Source organism: Salmo salar, chromosome ssa02 (genome assembly GCF_905237065.1).
Source record: "Salmo salar chromosome ssa02, Ssal_v3.1, whole genome shotgun sequence".
NCBI lineage: Eukaryota > Metazoa > Chordata > Actinopteri > Salmoniformes > Salmonidae > Salmo > Salmo salar.
The window spans coordinates 62,650,261-62,665,256 of NC_059443.1; positions in this window are offsets into that span (position 1 = coordinate 62,650,261).

The following is a 14,996-nucleotide window of genomic DNA, read 5'->3' on the forward strand; positions in this document are numbered from 1 at the left end:
TGTACTGGCCTGTCTCCTGGTAGCGCCTCCATGCTCTGGACACTACGCTGACAGAAACAGCAAACCTTCTTGCCACAGCTCGCATTGATGTGCCATCCTGGATGAGCTGCACTACCTGAGCCACTTGTGTGGGTTGTAGACTCCGTCTCATGCTACCACTAGAGTGAATGCATCGCCAGCATTCAAAAGTGACCAAAACATCAGCCAGGAAGCATAGGAACTGAGAAGTGGTCTATAGTCACCACCTGCAGAACCACTCCTTTATTGGGGGTGTCTTGCTAATTGCCTATAATTTCCACCTGATGTCTATTCCATCTGCACAACAGCATGTGAAATTTATTGTCAATCAGTGTTGCTTCCTAAGTGGACAGTTTGATTTCACAGAAGTGTGATTGACTTGGAGTTACATTGTGTTGTTTAAGTGTTCCCTTTATTTTTTTGAGCAGTATATATATATATATATATATAAATTAAATAAATACTATTTTTTGCTAAAAATGTGGGGATCAAAACAGGTGTCCTGAATGACGGGTCACCACTGATTACAATACATGTAGGTGTTTTGTAACAGACGTCTCATTCCATTCATCAAATTGCGGGTGCACAGTGCACTGTTGGGGTTAGGATGCTGAAATGATTTTGTGCGCGGGTAGCCTACAGAAGCGCTTGTTGTTGATTGTTTGACAATCAGATGAAAACATCATGACTGGTTACATTTAAAGGCATAGGGAGCTTGTTTTAAATCGCATAGCCTACAGTCGGAAGGGCCCGCAATTTGCGTAGCGGGAGCTGCAAATACTAAATAGATGATTGTTGAGTTGCAACTGTCATTGAAAAGCTGAGAGACCCAGGCAGGCATATCGCAATATTTAAAAATACAATCACGGAAAAACTGTTTGGAAAACAAATGGCTATTTCTGTAATGAGATGACAATGAAAAGACTGCAATCTGTATTTTTCTTACCTTAATTGAGAAAACAGTAGCCTATCTTATTGGCACCAGCGGAGAACATCGGCCATATCACCAGTGAGTGTGCATATTTACTGTCTTTATCATTGGGTCAGCGCCACTTTTGTTTGTTTTTGGACAATAATTAATCATTTCCTCCTCCGGGTTAGATGGACATGTGTCGCCCCTTTTCGTAGGCCGATTATATGGATCAGACAACATCGTATTTATTGATCTGTTTGTCAGTGTCAGCAGAGTAGGCTACCTTGTAATTTCTGTCGTATAAAAAAAAAATGTCTGCGTGCACTTGGGTGTCCCGTACCGGTAAGAAATTAAATCTACTTTCATCCCTGGATCTGTGAAAGCATATGCTGCCATAAAGCGTGCTCTGCTCTAGGGATCAACAGTTTGGAGATGTGAATATGTGCTGTGCAACAACCTTAGGGCATGGAAGATAGCGTTATCATCTTAGCGAGAGAGCGAGAGAGAAAGAGTGCCGTCTCATAGAGTGAGAAAAGGGGAATAGCAATTATTTCACTGAGAGAGAGAGACAGAGAGAGAGAGAGAGGGAGAGGGAGAGGGAGAGGGAGAGGGAGAGAGAGAATGGAAATTACTTGACTTTTATCATGTTCTGATTATGGCCCTTTTTCCTCCGGAATCTTCCCACAGGAAGATAGAATGACATCATTCAGGGCCAGTTGTTGATATAACCTACTGCTGCTTTCTGTTATTGATGTATGCTGGGATAGATAGACTCCTGCTCATCTCATTGATCAACAGGAGAAAAACATTGCTACGGCTGCATTCAAAATAACACCCTATTCCCTATATAGTCCACTACTTTTGTAGCTGCCATTACTATGATCTGTAATGACAGATAATCTCATTGATCAAGCAGACAAAAATAAATTTGCACCAGTGTCTGAAATTGCACCCTATTCCCTACATAGTGCACTACTTTTGACCAGAGCCATAATATGGGCCCTGGTCAAAAGTAGTGCACTACATAGCGAACAAAGCGTAATTTTTGGATGAAGCCAGCTCGTCTCATTGTTCAAGCAGAGGAAATATATTTTAGATGAATAATCAGGCTATAAACACCAGGCTCTGTGTGATTCCCCTGATTTCCGCTGCCAAGCCAATATCTCCTACTAGGCAGAAGAGAACAAGGGGGATTTTAAGGTAGCGTCGAGTTAGCCTGGGCGCTAAATATTTTTGTGATATCTCAGTGTGAGAATGTAGCTAGGGGAGTGAAGCGCTACGCTAGGCTAACATTTCCTTGTTCTCTTCTGCCTGATATAGCTATGGGACTGAGGCACTAAGATAGCTAGCTTCTAGCTGTTAGCCTTGTGGGAATAAACAAAGGATGGCGAGGTGGTGGTGTGGTGTTACATTAAGAGCTGTTGAAAGAAGTCGTTGATGAACAGAACAAGACACTATCTCAGTAACAACGCAACACCATTAGGGCTAGGGAGTGCAGGTGGGCAGGCAGAAGGGTTGTGTGAGGTGGTACTGATCTGCGATCGTGAGGTGATGGGAGAGCATCAGTGCATTAGTGGATTGTCTTGTTACACCTGCTGGAACAAGGTGTGTGAGTGGTAGCTGGGAGCCAGAGGCAGAAAGGCAAGCCTTTTGACTTTCACAAAGCACATGTATGTGAGACAGCTGGGGATGTAAGCTGTCAAGGTTGGGAGAATTCACCAGAGTAAAAAGATGTCCCTTAAATTTCTGCTATAATGGGTTCTCACACTCATAAAGTATGCATTGAAAGAAAAGATATTGGCCTATATAATGTACAGAAGTGTAAATACTAAATGGGAGCTGCTAAAATCTCTTCTATCCTCTCCGTAATTCCCTAAAAATTCATTTTGTTTGTATATTATGGTTTCTATAAGCTTGACTGAAGGTATATCATTAAATAAGCTTGACTGAAGGTATATCATTAAATAAGCTTGACTGAAGGTATATCATTAAATAAGCTTGACTGAAGGTATATCACGCAATAAGCTTGACTGAAGGTACAGTGAGGGGAAAAAAGTATTTGGCCCCTGCTGATTTTGTACGTTTGCCCACTGACAAAGAAATGATCAGTCTATAATTTTAATAGTAGGTTTATTTGAACAGTGAGAGACAGAATAACAACAACAAAATCCAGACAGAACGCATGTCAAAAATGTTATACAATGATTTGCATTTTAATGAGGGAAATAAGTATTTGTTAGGAAAGTTTGAGGCTTGATCCTCCAGTTGGTTCAGCAAAAGCAACCAGCCCATATCAGGCCCTTCCTGTAGGAGAAACTGAATGCTGTAACTGAGCCAGCAAGGCCAGCCAGGTCAGTTAAGCCTTGTTCACACTGCAGGCCTTAATGCTTCGATCAGTTTTGTTTTTCAAATCCGTTTTGGACTACTGACTGTCCAAACAGCAAGTGACCCAATCGGATTTGTGTGTTCAGACAGCAGAGATTTGCTGACATGTCTACGCTAGTTGTCATAGTAACAACGGATGCGTGTGCAGTGGTGTAGGCTGATTGGTGGTGGTGGTGCTTGTGCTTCCTAATCACTCAGAAGTTATGGAGCAAGCTAAGGTGACAACAACGCCTGTCATGGACTTTTACCCAGTTGCTTTGAATGTTCAAAATCATAGAACACTTCTTCAGCCTCAAAGGACAAGATGATCCAACTTTCAAAATGAGTCCTAGCTAGGTAGCTGTTTAGCACACTCATTTGTTTGCAAACAATTAACAAGCTAGTTATCTACCACATGTTCAAATCAAATCAAATTTATTTATATAGCCCTTCGTACATCAGCTGATATCTCAAAGTGCTGTACAGAAACCCAGCCTAAAACCCCAAACAGCAAGCAATGCATGTGAAAGAAGCACGGTGGCTAGGAAAAACTCCCTAGGAAAAACTCCCTAGAAAGGCCAAAAACCTAGGAAGAAACCTAGAGAGGAACCAGGCTATGAGGGGTGGCCAGTCCTCTTCTGGCTGTGCAGGGTGGATATTATAACAGAACATGGTCAAGATGTTAAAATGTTCATAAATGACCAGCATGGTCAAATAATAATAATCATAGTAGTTGTCGAGGGTGCAACAAGCACGTCCGGTGAACAGGTCAGGGTTCCATAGCCGCAGGCAGAACAGTTGAAACTGGAGCAGCAGCACGGCCAGGTGGACTGGGGACAGCAAGGAGTCATCATACCAGGTAGTCTTGAGGCATGGTCCTAGGGCTCATGTCCTCCGAGAGAAAGACAGAAAGAGAGAAAGAGAGAATTAGAGAGAGCATATTTAAATTCACACAGGACACCGGATAAGACAAGAGAAATACTCCAGATGTAACAGACTGACCCTAGCCCCCCGACACATAAACTACTGCAGCATAAATACTGGAGGCTGAGACAGGAGGGATCAGAAGACACTGTGGCCCCATCCGATGATACCCCCGGACAGGGCCAAACAGGCAGGATATAACCCCACCCACTTTGCCAAAGCACAGCCCCCACACCACTAGAGGGATGTCTCCAACCACCAACTTACTTACCACCAACCACCTAAGACAAGGCCGAGTATAGCCCACAACGATCTCCGCCATGGCACAACCCAAGGGGGGGCGCCAACCCAGACAGGAAGACCACGTCAGTGACTCAACCCACTCAAGTGATGCACCCCTCCCATGGACGGCATGGAAGAACACCAGTAAGCCAGTGACTCAGCCCCTGTAAAAGGGTTAGAGGCAGAGAATCCCAGTGGAAAGAGGGGAACCGGCAAGACAGAGACAGCAAGGGCGGTTCGTTGCTCCAGCCTTTCCGTTCACCTTCACACTCCTGGGCCAGACTATACTTAATCATAGGACCTACTGAAGAGATAAGTCTTCAGTAAAGACTTAAAGGTTGAGACTGAGTCTGCGTCTCTCACATTGGTAGGCAGACCATTCCATAAAAATTGAGCTCTATAGGAGAAAGCCCTACCTCCAGCCGTTTGCTTAGAAATTCTAGGGACAATTAGGAGGCCTGCGTCTTGTGACCGTAGCGTACGTGTAGGTATGTACGGCAGGACCAAATCGGAAAGATAGGTAGGAGCAAGCCCATGTAATGCTTTGTAGGTTAGCAGTAAAACCTTGAAATCAGCCCTTGCCTTAACAGGAAGCCAGTGTAGGGAGGCTAGCACTGGAGTAATATGATCAAATTTTTTGGTTCTAGTCAGGATTCTAGCAGCCGTATTTAGCACTAACTGAAGTTTGTTTAGTGCTTTATCCGGGTAGCCGGAAAGTAGAGCATTGCAGTAGTCCAGCCTAGAAGTAACAAAAGCATGGATTAATTTTTCTGTGTCATTTTTGGACAGAAAGTTTCTGATTTTTGCAATGTTACGTAGATGGAAAAAAGCTGTCCTTGAAACAGTCTTGATATGCTCTTCAAAAGAGAGATCAGGGTCCAGAGTAACACCGAGGTCCTTCACAGTTTTATTTGAGACGACTGTACAACCATCCAGATTAATTGTCAGATTCAACAGAAGATCTCTTTGTTTCTTGGGACCTAGAACAAGCATCTCTGTTTTGTCCGAGTTTAAAAGTAGAAAGTTTGCAGCCATCCACTTCTTTATGTCTGAAACACAGGCTTCTAGCGAGGGCAATTTTGGGGCTTCACCATGTTTCATTGAAATGTACAGCTGTGTGTCGTCCGCATGTTCTTGTCATACTGTCAACAGGGTGGCTAGCAAGCAACAAGATATGCCAAATGACAGTCTAAAAACCACTGAGAGGCCAAATAAATCAGATTAGACCATCCAGACAAGTCACACGGCCAGGAATCTGATTTATAACCTACGAAGGTGGTTTGAAATGTGGCTTGAAATATCCGATTCCATGTGCTTTTTTCTCTGTTCAGACTGCAGGACAAAGAACAGATTCCAATCAGATATGCAAATAAATGGGATTTGAGTCACTTCAAACTGCCAGTGTGAACAAGGCTCTAGTGTACTCAACACAAGTCAAAGCTCTCCGTGATGAACACTGATTCACACGCACACGCACGCCTGCATCATCACAACGGAACGGCGGCGTGAAGAGAGAGACGCCAGCCGATGCTATCAAACACTTCGATATCAATACCCTCGGAAATAAGTCACAGTCCGTATCAATTTTCTGTCGCAGAGTGCAGTCGAACCAGAGAGACAGAGAGGGAGAGAGAGAGATATATACTGTACATCTCTCCCCAGTCCCGGGATCATTAACTGGGTTAAAAGCAGGAGATGTGTGCAGTGCAATAACAGTGGCTGCTATTGGCTTACGCTAGCATGCACACACACACACACACACACACACACACACACACACACACACACACCTGCATGGTACTCTCATACCCACAGGCACCAACAGATTTATCATTCTGACTGAACAGATTATATTCCATATAATGGAGTCAAGCGCTATCTCCGCTCTGGTCCGAGCACGGAGGGTTTTACTTGGACGGAATATAAATGTTTATACAAATGCCACCCTGTTCCCTTTGTAGTGCATTACCTTTGACCAGGGCTGTGGTCAAAAGTAGTGCACTATGTAGGGAATAGGGACGCAACCTAGGGACAGATGTGGGGCAGGACATTCCTGTTTTAGATTATGCTGTAGTCCTGTGATCTATCTGTAATGTAAGCTCTTAAATAGTGATGGTGAAGGTAGATAGGGTATAGTATGTGACCAATGGGAGGCCATGTGAAAACGAGATATTAGTATAGGCCTAGACAAAGACGGTACAATATGAAGCTGAATGTGCTTCTCTGATAGAAATCCCAGATTACACTTGTAGGCGACGTCATAGCTAGCTAAGCTCATTCGTAGAAACACGTCATCGGCGAACTGCGCGTGAGCAGGCAATCCATCTATATAAAGTTTCTATTAACGAAAATGAAAACGTGTCAGTTTGTCACTTTCACGAGGTTGGAGTAATAACATGTTCAACTACTTAAGACACTGGCTCCAATCTAGGTTGTGCATTTAGATTTCGAGAAAATGAACAACTAAGGAAGAGTTTTTCACTTCTCTTATTGACTTCTCAAACCCCAAACCCCGGCCTGTTCTGCTTGGTCTGTTTCGCAAGCGCTCCCGGAAGTCTTGCGATTTTGCACCTCTGGGTTTAGAAACTCTGTTGCCTAGTATTGTGTGCAGGGGGCCTATATCACACTTACATATAAACTTGTATAGACTATTATATTGTACAAGACCCAATATTGACAGACAAATTGCTTTGATGCTGGCAATGACTACTTTCTGTCTAAGCAAAGTTAAGGCTAGGTTAGGCTGATTTTAGACATCTGCATTGTGTAGCCTTGGGAAACTGATTTAGTGGGTGGAACAGAAAGAATGCCCAGAGCAGATTTGAACATTCCTATCAGCTATGTGCTCAAGCAACATTGTACAGTAGAGACAAGAGAGAGGAAGGAGGAGAGAGATGGAGAGACATTTTCAGAGAGAGGAAAGAGAGAGGAAGAGGATAGAGAGAAAGGGAGAGAGAGAGACAGAGGAGAGTGATTTTGGAAAGCAAGAGAAGAGAAGAGGAAGGAGAAAAGAGTGAGAGAGAGTCTGAGACAAGAAGACAGCTCCCACCAGAAGTCTAAAACAACAGCGTGTGTTCCTGATGGATGGTATGGCCAGGCTGACCAGCCATGCGAGCAGCCCATTCCCCCTGAACAACCCTTCACAGCATACAGACAGAGAAGTTGGAGGGAGGAGAGAGAGAGAGAAAGAGAACAACCCTTCCCAGCACTGTAGGATCCACATCATCACACAGAGAGGCAGAGATGAGAGGGGGATGGAGAGAGAGGAGAGGATGGGATAGAGAAGGGGGAGTTGGGGAGGCAGTGAAGGATGGGGGTAGAGATGAGAAGAGGAGCGGGATGTGGGGATGATATGGAGGAGGGGATGGGGAAGAGGAGAGAGAGAGCGAGGAGAATTTAAAAAGGCAGTTAGCAGACTTTCTCAATTATTTATTAGGGAATCAATAGAACAACAACATGCAGCTAGAGGAGAAAAGAAAAAGAGAGGAAACAGGGATTATGTCCTGGGAGGTGAGGATTCCTCCTTCATTATTATGCTGCATTTTGACTTTGATGACAAGGACTGCAGTATCCATCCACATGCCCTTGTTGCATGGAAATTTAGCGCCCGTTCCAGCTTTGCAATATTAGTCGAAAAACCTTTAATTAAAGAGTAAAAGTGTACTACATCATCCCATCAATAATATATAATAGCTGAGGCATTTTAATTTTCATCAGCTTCTTCATTGCAACAATGAAAGGAGAGAGAGACGTAAGGAAATCTTTCATTCTTACCTTACAGTACCCTGAGGCAAAATAAGGTAATGCACCAAGCAGACTTTTACACAACTCATCCTCTAGATATAGGCTTCAAAACAACTCTAAACCTCATTGTCTTACGTCAGATCGAACCTCATTGTCTTACGTCAGATAGAACCTCATTGTCTTACGTCAGATAGAACCTCAATGTCTTACGTCAGATAGAACCTCATTGTCTTACGTCAGATAGAACCTCATTGTCTTACGTCAGATAGAACCTCATTGTCTTACGTCAGATAGAACCTCATTGTCTTACGTCAGATAGAACCTCATTGTCTTTACGTCAGATAGAACCTCATTGTCCTACATCAGATCGAACCTCATTGTCTTACTTCAGATAGAACCTCATTGTCTTACGTCAGATAGAACCTCATTGTCCTACGTCAGATAGAACCTCATTGTCTTACGTCAGATAGAACCTCATTGTCTTACGTCAGATAGAACCTCATTGTCTTACGTCAGATAGAACCTCATTGTCCTACGTCAGATAGAACCTCATTGTCTTACGTTAGATAGAAGCATAGCATGACTCTGGGCTCTAATCAATCCGTATCGCGGAAATTCAGTGTTACATCATGATTGAAATTTAAATTCAACATTCCCGCGTGAGTGGAGACTGCATTCACGGTAAACGCTGCATATGTCAGCTCAATCAGAAATGACCTTTACATTTCTTCAGTGATACAGATTGAATATAGCCCTCTGTTTGAACTGGTCAGTCAAGGGAATAGCGTCATGCAGGAGTGACGCCACTAGTCTGAAGACAAATCTCCTGATTTATCAATTACTTTAATTTAGTTTTTCAGCACCCACTTCCCAAACTTTTCCTCAAAGGATGTTAAAGAGTGTTATGTCCTAAACCATAACACCTGAGTCACCAACAATATAAGCAAGCTATGATTTTTGATGTATTTTCCTGTCCTAGTCCCCTGTCCGTGCTGGACTGTAAGCCCTAGTCAGTGTGATAGTGGTGGCTGGCTTGTAGATGGTGGCTGGATGGTGGAACTCTTAAATGTCATGAAGATTGATGGCGTTGGAGTGTAAAGTGTGGTGACATTACTGCCTTTGCTGTGCTTGTTCTTAATTCAGCCCTGTCGGCTTAGCGCTGACATTTCAGTGAGAGGAGTGTGTTTATGTGGGACTTGGTGGCTGTGACCCATTGGCACCCTATTCCCTATCTAGTGTGCTACTTTTGTCCAAGGCCCCCAAAGGGCTCTGGTCTAAAGCAGTGCACTTTGTAGGGAATAGGGTGCCATTTGGGACGCAGACTGTGGCTGAAATGTCACTGAAGGATTTATCACATTGGAACTAGTGGTGCTTGGAGTGGAGGAGAAGAAGAAGAGGAGGAGGAAGAGGTGGTGTGGGCAACCAGGTAGAGAGAGAGAGAGAAGGCTTAAAGGCCTTCATCATCAGTCGTCTGTTCTCTGAAATTATTTCTTTACTTTTCTTCACTTCATTGGGTCATCACTTCTAATCTGTTGTGTTTGGTGAAATTCTACTGTATGTTCTCTTTCCTTGTCTTAATGTCTGTTCTCTTTCCTTTTCCCTTGTCTTATTGTCTGTTCTCTGTCCTTTTCCCTTGTCTTATTGTCTGTTCTCTGTCCTTTTCCCTTGTCTTATTGTCTGTTCTCTTTCCTTTTCCCTTGTCTTATTGTCTGTTCTCTGTCCTTTTCCCTTGTCTTATTGTCTGTTCTCTGTCCTTTTCCCTTGTCTTATTGTCTGTTCTCTGTCCTTTTCCCTTGTCTTATTGTCTGTTCTCTGTCCTTTTCCCTTGTCTTATTGTCTGTTCTCTGTCCTTTTCCCTTGTCTTATTGTCTGTTCTCTGTCCTTTTCCCTTGTCTTATTGTCTGTTCTCTGTCCTTTTCCCTTGTCTTATTGTCTGTTCTCTGTCCTTTTCCCTTGTCTTATTGTCTGTTCTCTTTCCTTTTCCCTTGTCTTATTGTCTGTTCTCTGTCCTTTTCCCATTGTCTTATTGTCTGTTCTCTGTCCTTTTCCCCTTGTCTTATTGTCTGTTCTCTGTCCTTTTCCCTTGTCTTATTGTCTGTTCTCTGTCCTTTTCCCTTGTCTTATTGTCTGTTCTCTGTCCTTTTCCCTTGTCTTATTGTCTGTTCTCTGTCCTTTTCCCCTTGTCGTATTGTCTGTTCTCTGTCCTTTTCCCTTGTCTTATTGTCTGTTCTCTGTCCTTTTCCCTTGTCTTATTGTCTGTTCTCTGTCCTTTTCCCTTGTCTTATTGTCTGTTCTCTGTCCTTTTCCCTTGTCTTATTGTCTGTTCTCTTTCCTTTCCCCTTGTCTTATTGTCTGTTCTCTGTCCTTTTCCCTTGTCTTATTGTCTGTTCTCTGTCCTTTTCCCTTGTCTTATTGTCTGTTCTCTTTCCTTTCCCCTTGTCTTATTGTCTGTTCTCTTTCCTTTTCCCTTTTCCCTTGTCTTATTGTCTGTTCTCTTTCCTTTTCCCTTGTCTTATTGTCTGTTCTCTGTCCTTTTCCCCTTGTCTTATTGTCTGTTCTCTGTCCTTTTCCCCTTGTCTTATTGTCTGTTCTCTTTCCTTTTCCCTTGTCTTATTGTCTGTTCTCTGTCCTTTTCCCCTTGTCTTATTGTCTGTTCTCTGTCCTTTTCCCCTTGTCTTATTGTCTGTTCTCTGTCCTTTTCCCTTGTCTTATTGTCTGTTCTCTTTCCTTTTCCCTTGTCTTATTGTCTGTTCTCTGTCCTTTTCCCCTTGTCTTATTGTCTGTTCTCTGTCCTTTTCCCCTTGTCTTATTGTCTGTTCTCTGTCCTTTTCCCTTGTCTTATTGTCTGTTCTCTGTCCTTTTCCCCTTGTCTTATTGTCTGTTCTCTGTCCTTTTCCCTTGTCTTATTGTCTGTTCTCTTTCCTTTTCCCTTGTCTTATTGTCTGTTCTCTTTCCTTTTCCCTTGTCTTATTGTCTGTTCTCTTTCCTTTTCCCTTGTCTTATTGTCTGTTCTCTTTCCTTTTCCCTTGTCTTATTGTCTGTTCTCTTTCCTTTTCCCTTGTCTTATTGTCTGTTCTCTTTCCTTTTCCCTTGTCTTATTGTCTGTTCTCTTTCCTTTTCCCTTGTCTGTTTGTCTGTTCTCTTTCCTTTTCCCTTGTCTTATTGTCTGTTCTCTTTCCTTTTCCCTTGTCTGTTTGTGTGTTCTCTCCTCTTCTAGTATTCTATCCATGTCTTTCCTCCTCTGTTCTTTCTGTGGTACATCATCTCTAATCTCTCCAATTGTGTGCTTTATCGGCATCAGCGTTTTAGCTGGCCCCAACAAAGTTCTGTTATCAGTGGAATATACCATGATCCCATCTTAAATACATCTCTCTTTCTCCCTCGCTCCCCCAAACCTGAATTACCAACAGACAAATCCAAAACTCACATTTACACAATTTCCCCCTCTTATTAAATCATGCTTATAACATTCTGGGGAGCAAATAATATGATTCGAAATATAATTGTCTGAGAATGAGGGAAAATGTGACAACACAATGGCTGGGGCAGCCAATACTGCGGGGGGGGGGGGTGTGTGTGGGTGTGTGTGTGTGTGTGTTTGTGTGTGTGTTTGTTTGTGTGTGTGCACAATGTTTTTTTCCATACACCACTCCAGCTCCAATGTCATGACATAAAGTGTACCCCATAACTCTATGTACGGACTTCCTACTCCCTCCTTGACAGGAAGTGACATCTCAAGGGCTTTGTATTCGTTTTTTAAAACGCATGAAAAATGTCCTCTGGTTCCCAGAACATACATTACGTGGCCTGTATACAGGAGACAACAGGGAAAAACAACCTCCTCCCTGTCCTTACTGTGTATACACATCATATGTCACTTGGGGCTGCGTGTCATCTGGGCCCATCTAGTGCATCAACAATCATCCAGGGAGGGACTGTGTTCTAGAATGTACCGGTTGTATATCATTCCACATACCCTGAGTCGCTATTCACGTCATTCAATGTGTTTAAATGAATTACTCCCACCACACTGACTCCTAGTTGGACCCTTCCTCCCAATAATATCTACTTATGAAGTTTACACTTGTTCACTACTTCCCACAAGTCTTAAAGCATTGGATTGGTGGTGGAATGGGCCCGAGGGAGTTTTCTTTTACCAGTCATTTCCTTTCAAATCGGTGAAAGGAAGTGAACAAGTGCACACTTAGGGAGGAAGGGGAGATAATGGGGAGACAGCCCAGGAGAGGAGATAGAGGAGAGAGCGAGAGGGGAGCCCAGGAACAGGCTTAACCTGACAGAGAGATGGGGACATTCAGAGGAGCCTAATGATGGACTGTCTCTATTCCCACAGTCACCATATTCTCTCAATAGCCTTACCTGTCTCTTTGGCAGGCTCTCCTCCACAGTCCTTACCCTACACACTGACTGTGATGCCCAGCCCAGACAAACCTGTAGGCAGGGCTGAGGTGTGTGACAGAGAGGGATGGGGACATTCAGCGGGGTACCACTTAGTGCATACTGGCCTATTCTCTCCTCCACACCCTCTGAGCCCCACACTCCTAGCCCAGACAGCCTCATCGACAGGAGACAGGTGGGTGACAGAGAGGGATGGGGACATTCAGCGGGGCCTGCTAGTTAATGAAGGACTGATAAGTCTCTATTCCCAGGGCTAGGGTTAATTGCTCCACAGCAGATAAAGGTAATAAATTATCAGGGGGGTAATGGCAGGAGGCTCCGCTGTGTCCTGTTCCACATTCATCATGGCTGAGCACTTACACACAGAGACAGGACAGACCTGGCTGGGCCACACAGAGACAGGACATACCTGGCTGGGCCACACAGAGACAGGAACATGCCAGGCTGGGCCACACAGAGACAGGAACAGGCCAGGCTGGGCCACACAGAGACAGGAACAGGCCAGGCTGGGCCACACAGAGACAGGAACATGCCAGGCTGGGCCACACAGAGACAGGAACAGGCCAGGCTGGGCCACACAGAGACAGGAACAGGCCAGGCTGGGCCACACAGAGACAGGAACAGGCCAGGCTGGGCCACACAGAGACAGGAACATGCCAGGCTGGGCCACACAGAGACAGGAACAGGCCAGGCTGGGCTACACAGAGACAGGAACAGGCCAGGCTGGGCCACACAGAGACAGGAACATGCCAGGCTGGGCCACACAGAGACAGGAACATGCCAGGCTGGGCTACACAGAGACAGGAACAGGCCAGGCTGGGCCACACAGAGACAGGAACAGGCCAGGCTGGGCCACACAGAGACAGGAACATGCCAGGCTGGGCCACACAGAGAGAGGAACAGGCCAGGCTGGGCCACACAGAGACAGGAACAGGCCAGGCTGGGCCACACAGAGACAGGAACATGCCAGGCTGGGCCACACAGAGACAGGAACATGCCAGGCTGGGCCACACAGAGACAGGAACAGGCCAGGCTGGGCCACACAGAGACAGGAACAGGCCAGGCTGGGCCACACAGAAACAGGAACAGGCCAGGCTGGGCCACACAGAGACAGGAACATGCCAGGCTGGGCCACACAGAGACAGGAACAGGCCAGGCTGGGCCACACAGAGACAGGAACAGGCCAGGCTGGGCCACACAGAGACAGGAACAGGCCAGGCTGGGCCACACAGAGACAGGAACAGGCCAGGCTGGGCCACACAGAGACAGGAACATGCCAGGCTGGGCCACACAGAGACAGGAACAGGCCAGGCTGGGCCACACAGAGACAGGAACAGGCCAGGCTGGGCTACACAGAGACAGGAACAGGCCAGGCTGGGCCACACAGAGACAGGAACAGGCCAGGCTGGGCCACACAGAGACAGGAACATGCCAGGCTGGGCCACACAGAAACAGGAACAGGCCAGGCTGGGCCACACAGAGACAGGAACAGGCCAGGCTGGGCTACACAGAGACAGGAACATGCCAGGCTGGGCCACACAGAGACAGGAACATGCCAGGCTGGGCCACACAGAGACAGGAACAGGCCAGGCTGGGCCACACAGAGACAGGAACAGGCCAGGCTGGGCCACACAGACACAGGAACAGGCCAGGCTGGGCCACACAGAGACAGGAACATGCCAGGCTGGGCCACACAGAGACAGGAACAGGCCAGGCTGGGCCACACAGAGACAGGAACATGCCAGGCTGGGCCACACAGAGACAGGAACAGGCCAGGCTGGGCCACACAGAGACAGAAACATGCCAGGCTGGGCCACACAGAGACAGGAACAGGCCAGGCTGGGCCACACAGAGACAGGAACAGGCCAGGCTGGGCCACACAGAGACAGGAACAGGCCAGGCTGGGCCACACAGAGACAGGAACAGGCCAGGCTGGGCCACACAGAGACAGGAACATGCCAGGCTGGGCCACACAGAGACAGGAACAGGCCAGGCTGGGCCACACAGAGACAGGAACAGGCCAGGCTGGGCTACACAGAGACAGGAACAGGCCAGGCTGGGCCACACAGAGACAGGAACAGGCCAGGCTGGGCCACACAGAGACAGGAACAGGCCAGGCTTGGCCACACAGAGACAGGAACAGGCCAGGCTGGGCTACACAGAGACAGGAACAGGCCAGGCTGGGCCACACAGAGACAGGAACAGGACAGGCTGGGCTACACAGAGACAGGAACAGGCCAGGCTGGGCCACACAGAGACAGGAACATGCCAGGCTGGGCCACACAGAGACAGGAACAGGCCAGGCTGGGCCACACAGAGACAGGAACAGGCCAGG